At 44.4% G+C, this 9,477-nt stretch overlaps 1 protein-coding gene across 2 annotated transcripts in view; it reads left to right on the top strand.

Annotated features, from left to right (window-relative positions):
- Positions 1-3,128: 3,128 nt before the first annotated feature.
- The window catches only part of LOC144115515 (WD repeat-containing protein 47-like), a 133,935-nt gene continuing 127,586 nt past the window's right edge, over positions 3,129-9,477 (top strand). The window contains exon 1 of one of the 2 annotated variants that reach the window (XM_077649924.1): positions 3,129-3,329. The gene's annotated coding sequence lies outside the window, so the exon portion shown is untranslated. Of the gene's footprint in view, positions 3,330-7,368; positions 7,407-9,477 lie in introns of those variants that run through there. The other variant, XM_077649925.1, reaches the window with a different exon arrangement.

Genomic DNA, 9,477 nt, shown 5'->3' with positions numbered 1-9,477 from the left:
CTGCGATTCGCCAATGGCATTGCCTTGCTAAGTCACTCAGGAGATGAACTGCAAAGCATTATCAATTAGTTAGACAGGCAGAGCAGAACTGTGGGTCTAAAAAAAATAAACAGGAAACCAAAGTAATGTTGAACAGTCTGGAAGTGGTAAGGGAATATGTCTGCTTAGGGCAGGAAGTGACCGCAGATCATACTCAGGAAAGTGAAATAACTAGAAGAATAAGAATAGGGTTAAGCGCCATTTGGCAAGTTCTCTCAGATCTTGAATGGCAGTCTACTAGTATCCCTCACGAGGAAAGTACACATATAACAGTTGTATCTTACCGGTAGTCACCTATGGGGCAAAACGTGGAGGTAAACGCAAGGGTTCAACTTAAATTGAAGGCAACGCAGCGAGCCATGGAAAGCAAAATGATAAATATAAAAGAGACAGGAAGAGGGCAGAGTGGGTGAGGGAACAAACGCGTGTTAATGAAACGAAGACGCGGCTCCGGACGCTGATTCCACAATAACTGAATGCGCAACGGTCCTAGTGAAACAATTGGACACTAGGTTTGGATATCTGTCGCTAGCTAGCCTCCAACCTGACTAAGAAACGTATGCTGTCTGGAAGGAGAAATCGTACGACACCTACCGCAACGGTGTACGACGAATGGTTGCGTCACAATTTTAATGCAAAAACTGGTTTTTGAAGAAAGGAAATCGTGCAGGCACTCTCACATCTCGGTGCATATTCCGTCGGTTAGCATTCGTGGTTGAGCATCCGCCTCGCATGCGGGAGGTGCGGGGTTCGATCCCCAGTGCCGCCGGGTACCCACCGGTAATGCAATGGGTACAAGAATCCACGGGCCTGGGGCTCGGCTTATTCCGGGTGAAATGCTTGGCAAAAGGGTGTTTGACCCCACCTTAAGCAAACGAAAAATACCTTGTGCCATGGCGCTCTTTGGCCGCAGATGCCCTTACGCCATAAAAGTTCACTATTATCAACATCACCGTCGTCGGTTAGAATCCCTGTCGCAAACTAGCCTCTATAACTTGTCTACCGCATGTAAGCTGTATGCAACGAGAAATCGTATGACACAACCCGGAATGATGTACGACAAATGGTTACGTAACAATTTCGGTACGAATGTTGTCGAGACAACTGGCGCCACATTGAGGTCGGCCAGTTGGGATTATTATAGACGAACCACAGTATCCTTTTGTCTGAAGTGGCAGTACTCGGCTGGCTGTATGCATGCTACTGCCGCTTGAAGACGTCACCCTGTTTTTCTTGCTATCGCTGGGATTTTCTGCGCCATCTGCGATACACACATTAACGCACGCCGTTGGCTTTTCAATGATTTCGCATTAAAAATGTAAGCAGCGTTTGTATTTGATTCAAACGACGCCATTTCATCCATGTGCAACATGGGAAAGCTGACTTCAAGAGATTTAAGCATCGTTTTTTATTGCGAAAAAACCGCTAGTCCCCCGGGGTTCAGCGGTGTGTGCCGGTGTGTGTGAAGCTAACGTGGTCCCGAATCCCTTGGTCGATAAAGTTATTTCTTTCCCTCTTTCTTTCTCTGAGTACCAAGAGTAACTGGCCCACTGGGTCAGTGGACACTTCAATCACGCTGTGAGTAGCGGTGGCGAATCTACCTATACAAAGTACGGCAGTTATGCGGCTCTCCTTTCCTCAAAATGAACGAAAGGTTTAGACTACGTTCATTTTTAGGAAAGGAAAGGCGCATAATTGGCTTTCAGGATCAAGTCATTCCGGGTGAAAAATCTGCTAGATAGCTAATTACGCATTGGCAAGGCAGTGGTATCCGTCGTCAGAAGTATAGTTTCTTCCCATCGAGCCAGATTTACAAGTTGGCGAGTAAGAATAAATCAGACGAGGTCAAACATGGAGAATGGGGAGGGGGGTTGATGAACTAATTCGAAGCCTCCTTTGTGCAAATTTTCTGTTGCAGTGATAGATTTGTGGGATAGCGCGTTTTCTCGTTAAAAAGCTGTTTTTTAATTCTGCGCCACTATGTGCCATTTGAGCTTCCTTTAAAACTGTTCATGATGATTGTATAATACGGTGTGGCTATTTCTTTGCATTTCTGTAAGTCACTGATGAGGATGATTCCTTGTTCGTCCCAAAAACACGCAGCCATCAGCTTGCCAGGCGACAAAATGGTTTTTGATTTCTTTGAAGTGCTTTCACCAGGCATTCTACGCTACTTAGACTGATGTTTCAACTTGGGGTTGAGTTCAGGTTTCATACACGACCCGAATCGGCGGAATGACTGCCGAGGAAGCCTGGAGATCGATATATGCATCGCCAAATGCTGCAAGGAAATGTCTTTTCGCCAGTCGACATTCAGCGATCGCTGCAGCCATATCGTGCACACTTTTTCACGTAGAATTCATCGTGCACAATTCTGTGGGCTCTTTTAGTCGAAACATCTACAATAGCAATCTCGCACAGATTCATTCGCCGCATGGATTTTTTTTTTTTGCGACATCCCGAGTGGCGACTTTCACTAGGCTTTCAGAGAGTGTGTCGTCCCGATAGTCGAGTGTATGCTTGCCCACGTTTAAATCCGTTTATCTCAAAGTAAACTTCTTCAGCACAGGTACGGATTGCCCGTGAACTTCGTTAAACTAGCTCAGCTTTGATGTGTGCGGTCGCTCACATATTTAGGTAGAAATGTTTTATCATTGGTTCGAAATTCGGGATCTTTTCATATCCGTGCCAGAAGCTTCAAACGTATGTCGGACTTGAACGCACTGCAGCGCTTCTTCATCTGAGCTTGCGTGAAGAGTTATACTTGCCAAACGTGGAGCCACCAAGAGAATTGTGGAGCCATTTCATAAAAATCGGGCAGACATATCAAACCAACGTAGAGAAGGACACACATTAAAAAAAAAAAAAAACTATGCGAGAACATTTGCGTTATTTTGTTGGAGGAAAGTTTTACTTACGAGTAAACGGCCAGAATAATATACTTGAAAAAACATTGCGGCATCAACAACGAAACCAAGCTGTGCTTTTCCCATCGCAACTGTCAACCCCGCGCGGCCGCGCCAAACAGGTTCAAAAATTTTCGTCATCAGCAGCTTCCTCGTGCGTTTCCCAGGGGGCAGCAGCAGCCTGCTGGCAACGGATATGTCTGCCATGCATGGGGCGAGTTGAATGGCTTCTCGTCTCATCGGCTCACCGATTAGCTTTTAATATGTTTATAGGTATTGTCTAGAGTTTACAATGTTTTTAGAAGCTTAATGTCTTGACGAATTTCGTCTAATGCCGGTTTAACTTATTGTCGGACGCTTCTCGGCGCGCCGGAGGCACCATAGGTGAGTGCAACCATGCTCGCGCTCCAGCCGGCGACATTATCTAACGATTCTTGTACTTTCCTGATGTTTTTACGTTTCTGGCATTTTCGTGGACGTTCCTTTGTAGGAAGTGGTCGTCCGTATTTGTTGCCGGTTTCCGCTTTTTACACTTTGTATGATGTTTTCTTTTTGGTTTCGGAGCGATATGCGATGGACTCGTCGCATCTCGCTTTGCGATTCAGTACGCGCCAGCGACTGTCAGCGGCGACAGCGGATAGATGATTCAGTTTAATTGCCTGCTTCCTGTCCGTGCGTGTGGTGTTCGCTTGCACGTATCGACGTTTGTGACTGGTACTGTTTTGCTAAACGTAGATCCTCTCGAGAGCAAATTCATTAATTGTGACATCGTCCCGGAGTTTATATTTAGCCTTCGCTGAGCGTGCTGGCTCAAGATAATTGAGCCGCTCAGCCCGCTCTTCCGTCCGTACAGGGCGATGCCGAGCAGCTTTGTGACGCTCGCGGAGGCTGAGTATTTTAGTTTTAGCCTTCAGTAGAAGCGCCATCGCGAGCTTTACACAGCACAGAACCGCTCTGTAATCAAGTGTAGGCATCGCGCGTGGGCGTGCCCGTTCGGGCTGCATTAACTCAATGACCGGGACCATCTTGTTATGCATATTTGACGCGGGGGTTGGTCTCCTTCTTGTTTTTTAGAAGTGATGGGAACTTGTACAGCTGACCTTGCTCTAATTGCTCGGCGCACCATAGTGTGGTCCGACTGCGCAGCGTTCGTTACAATGCATGCAATAGAATGGGACGTCTTAGGGCTGTCTAGAACTTGGACCTCTCTCCGAGAGTCAAGTTTCTTTTTTAAAGCTATCCTCTACACGCCTTAAGGCGTGTTTCCCTAGATGCAGTTATTGTGGTCGGATGTTGAGAGAACTTCTTCTCTCATTTTGCGGGGTTTTGTGCTGTCTTCACATCTGTGTGGGCTTTGTTGTGGTCATGAAATATTTGAAATCACCAGCAGCAATTATGCGATCTACATTGTTACAATAAGTGACATTAAAAAATGAAGAACAATGTTTACTTGTTGCTGGTCATACCTTTCATTTTGTGCGTACAATCATAGTATTACAGTACATGTTTGCTTTGGGTCTGGTTGGCTCATAGTTGAGGACTGACTACTTCATAGCATAATACACGTGACAAACACGCACGCACACACAAAAAGAAAAAAAAAAACTGTCGCGCTCGTTCAGTCTGCCTCCTTTTTTCCTCACATGTGTTGCGCTATGTAGTAGAATGACGTACAATTAATATGTCCTTCGCTTATATCCGTTAATTCGGCACCTGCGGGCTGTTATAGAAAGCTAAATATTCAGTGGGTAATATATGGGAATTGATAATGTTGGGAGAAGGAAGCAAGATGGGAGGCTTGAAATATACGAACACGCAAATAATAATGATTTTCGGTATAGATTTCACCAAATGCCTCTGTGTGCCTAGCTTCTCGGCGGATACCACATGGGCGTCCTGTCTTGCGGGCTTTATGCAGTTAGCATTAAATTTTTTGGCTGCTTTATCTGTAACTGCACTCACCAAATTTTTCTTGAAAGTCTTTGCATGCTATTGTACGTTAGACAACTCTATCATCGTTTGTCACAGTTCTGGGCAAACAGAAACTAATACTTTTATGGCTGGACGACGAACTCGGTGCTCTAAAACGCCAAACCTGCTAGTTCAAAATTTTCTTCGGTGGATGTGCCGCGCTGGTGCGCATTTGGAAACATTGTGCCTTGCTAGGTGTTGATGCAAAAGTGGGAAGAATATAACTATGTTTGGCCTGTACTAGCAGAGTTTTAGCTGTGATTGTGTTAATAATAATTTGTTTTTACCCTTTTTGCTTGGTTTGTACTTATTGTGCTGGTCATTGCCTGCCACTGTGATTCGGGCTAGAATCCACTGAAGGAATTCTTCTGCAGTGGGACAGAGCCGTGCGAAAATGCATGGCTGTATGAAACATAATTGTTGCAAGTTATGCAGTGCTACTGTTTATTATTCGTGCCTTTAATGTAACATGTAATTATTATTTTGGAGCAAAAGAAAGGTGCTAGAAAAGTGTTCTCATGCTGATCACGCGGTGTTGTGCTTCATGTGCTATTTATTTTACCTACATGATGTGGTAATGATTGCTTTTCAATGCCTCTTGTCCTTCACTGCATGGCTTTGGTAATGTCAAGTTTTCCTGCATCCTACTGCTGGAACACTCCTGGATCCATATGCAATTCCCAAGCTTGCTGTTGATTAATTGCTTCAATATATGGCTTAGCTTGTTCCTTTCAGCAAAGGCTTGCTGATTCCCACATCATTATTGAGGAATTAGGAATAATGTTGGAAAAAATGGTGTGGAGTTCATTTAATGATAACTTGTCTTAGTTGCTGTTGCGAATAATTTTGTTGTGGTGATTAATGCAGCACAGATAGGTTGCTTGTGGGTCTACTGGTCAAATTTAACTTTCACTATGCAGTACACCAGCTTTGCATGGGGCTGTTAACATGAAACTCTCCGTTAAGAAATTTGCCAATATTTTATTTATGCCTACTGTGATAATGAATGTGGACTTAGGATTGTGCAGCCTGGAATTGCAGTAGTTGTAAGAAAGACTTGGGCACTGATTGCATGCTTAAACGAATAATCTCTCTGATTAAAAAAGAATAAACACGGGCTGTTGGTAATTTCGGATGCCATAATTATCACGCGCTGGTGTTAGTGTGACAGCGGTCGCGGCAGTAGCACATTGCAAAATTGTTTTATTAACGCCCCGCTTTACTTTGACACGGTGCCGCGTTACTTGACGCTGTGGAACTGGTGGAAGTGCCATCTTTCATTTTTCCATTCCCGGTTGAATTGCCGGTGGGCAACCAAGTTAAAAAGCCGCGCGCGTGCACAAAGCAAAAAAAAAACAACAAAAAAACGAAAGGAAGTCTCGGCAAAGCCGCGGTCTATCTCTCTCTCTCTCTCTCTCTTTTTCTCCCTCCCTGCCTCCTTCCCGCGGAGTGCGGCGGAAGCTGTGTTTGTGTCTCGGCGCTAACGGCGCTCTTGACACTCTACGGGTGGCCGCACGAATTCCTCTCGCGCTCCGTGTCGTTCTTCGGCAGTGTCTGTGAAGCTCGCTTGTCGCACTGTGGACTGAACGCACGCTTCGCGGATGCATCGCGTTGTGTTCACTTCTTGCTCGTGCAAGCTTATTTGCTAATGACCCGGCCGTGACAGACATTTCAAATAACTGCTTCAGGCGTCCGCAGTGCTCCTCCCAAAGCGGCTTGCCGACGCGCGTAGCAAACGTGACGCAGCAGACGCAGTCCACGCGGTCGAGCCGCCGAAGATTATGAATATGCGACTTTTCGAGCGAGCACCTACTTTAGATGATGCCAGTGCTGGAAGCTCGGATACTGAAAAAACAAGAAATGGCTGGTTTTTTGGATTCTGATGTTTCAAATTTTGTTACAGACGAAAAAAAAATTCCAGGGGCGACTGGCATTCATAGTGGAAATTAAATTTTATTCTTAAATCTAGGGGTGTACGAATGCTCGAAATTTTGAATACAAGTCATAAATGTTTGTTAGCCGCCTGGAATTAGATACGAGAAAGGGGTATTCGAGAGTTTTAGAACATTCGAAAATTTCCATTCGAGTGACGAACCGACTTTTCAATGTAAATCCGACCGTGGCAAAACTAAGTAATTGGACAAATTATCCGAAGATCGAGTTCTAAGTCAGAAAAGTGGTGCAGGGTTGCCCCGATCGCTTTCTTCTCCGTCATTTATCGCGTGGACCGCTCACATTCGGACGTTGATAAGCTTGGACGCCGTGCTAAATTCCGCAAGTGGGCTCTCCCACATACCGCATGTCATGAGAACAAGGTGGCCGACCACCCGCTTCGAATAATCTGAACGCGAAGGCGCGTAGTTGTTCGTTTGATCCATCCATAATGTGCTGCATGCGCAGCGTACCTAACGTTCACATCCGTGACACTCGTCCTGTTGCCTTTACAGGTCTTCTAGCGTGAGCTTCGCCAGTTTGTGTTGGTCGACTGAGGTATGTGGGAAAGACCACTTGCGGAATTTCACATAGGGGACCGAGGGCATGGATCCAGTGAAATTCCCTCCTGTAGCGTGGTGCACTGCAGACATGCGTGTAACGGCAGGCGTGACTGCGATAGCAAGGTCCCTGTCGCTAGGCCAAAAATAGCCTGGCAGCATAGTTTAGATTTCTGGGGCTATCCACGCATGCGCCTGCTGTCCGATTCCATCTGCGCGCTGCCTTCAGGCACAGACTAGCGTCGGTGGCCTTTTCTTTTTCTCGGTAGGAATATCGCCCTTCCGGCACCAAAGAGCGTTCCCCTCGCAAACTACGCCCGCGCTGTTCTTTCAGCACGCCGAAACTGCGCGCTCGTCGCATGTTTTCTGCCCGCCATTTGTGCGATGGAGCCTCTTGACAAGGCTTCACCTCATTTTCGAATTTTCGGATGGAGGTACATAATAACTCTACTTCCGGGTTATTGGTTCATTCCCTATGGTCCCAAGTCTAAGTTAATGAGGTTTTACTGCCCATGCTATTTTAGTATCTAGTCGTGTCATTTATGGATTTCATTTTGTTGCTCATTTTACATGACCACAGTAGTGGTTGCACACTGTTTTGCTGTGTAATCAAGCAGTATACATTTATCTACATAATTTTTTGCTTTCTATGGTGCGGAGTCAACCTAGGTTTTTTTCATGCAGGTTGCAAAGACCATGCACTGTTTAAAAAAAATTGTGTGCCAATATTTCTGTAGGTTGCTGAAGAATTTGCATGATGAAAACTAAAAGCCTGCAGTGCTAGCAACGTGGCAAAGAAGAATGGAGGCAGTGGCTGCTTTTGTACACATGCATTGATCATGCTCTTTTTTTTTCTTTGGTTCATGAGGAATCACAAAACTTTGTCAAAAGTGAATATGAACTTTCATGTTCCTTAGAGTTGCACTAAAAGACATCACAGCCAGTTTGTTGCTTGCTTAGAAAGGAGCTTATCCAGTATCTGGCTCATATCGCTCTTGCAAGTCTGTGTTTGAATATGGTATAATTATAGTGCGCACGTGAGCTCTTGCAGTGTTAGACAGAACATTTATGACCAGTGGACATGGTCAAAGAACCATGTCATTGGGCATAATGGGAGTCCAGATATTTGCGAATTATCTTTTCCGTGCCACTAAAACACAATAATGTACCCTTTTACCGTCTTATTGCCAAAAGTCGTGTCTACTTGCAAATATGGATGCAAACACATTACTAAAGTTTACAAGCCCTTTTCACGTAATATGTCCGTGGTGCAAGTGATTAGAGAAATTAAAGTGTATTGATAAACTCACTTTCCATCTATTTAGAGAAGCCTGAATGTTTTAACCCCAGCTAGCATGGTTTTAAGCAGAATTTATGGAGAATAACACTGCTTATAGAAACACACTATGACTTACTTTCATGTGTGGTTTGCTTAGATCTGTCAAAGGTGTTTGACTGATAAAAGCCCTTTGGGCAGGTTTAACTCCAAGAACTTCTGACAAATCTAATCAACTTTGTTGTTAGCACTGCTGTTGTGAAATGCATCAAAACCTACCTTACAAATAGAGCGCAATTCGTGAAGGTAAAAGGGACTAAAGCAGGGACAAAATGTAACCTCAGGCGACCTTCAAGGATGCATGCTGGGATCTGTTCTTTTCCTTCTATAGCAATATCAGCAATATGTCATGAGGCATTGGCTTTAAATTTGAAAATTATTTTGCTGATGACCGTGATATTTACTCTAAAGATTTGAAGTTTTGAAGGTCAGGTTGCTCAGTATTCTTTACTGACAGAATTTAATGATTATTTTGCCAAGCGTAAAAAAAATGAACGACAAAAATTGTGTGCCAGAATAAATTGAAAGCATACTTATGAGTTTGATGGATAGCCTTTGAGTTGCATCAGAAATTTTAAGTATCAGAGGGTACCAATGTATAATGGTTTGAATTGCAAAGCGCATATTAATCACCACAGAAATTATTGTTCTTCAGGCACAAACTGACACTTACATATAAACACTACAGTAGGTTTAACCTTAGCATGTTCAGTGTTACAGTACACCATCATTG

The sequence above is a fragment of the Amblyomma americanum genome, chromosome 1, assembly GCF_052857255.1.
Source record: "Amblyomma americanum isolate KBUSLIRL-KWMA chromosome 1, ASM5285725v1, whole genome shotgun sequence".
NCBI classification, from domain to species: Eukaryota; Metazoa; Arthropoda; class Arachnida; order Ixodida; family Ixodidae; genus Amblyomma; species Amblyomma americanum.
Note: the sequence above shows the minus strand (reverse complement) of the source record. Positions and strands in the feature narration are given on the sequence as shown.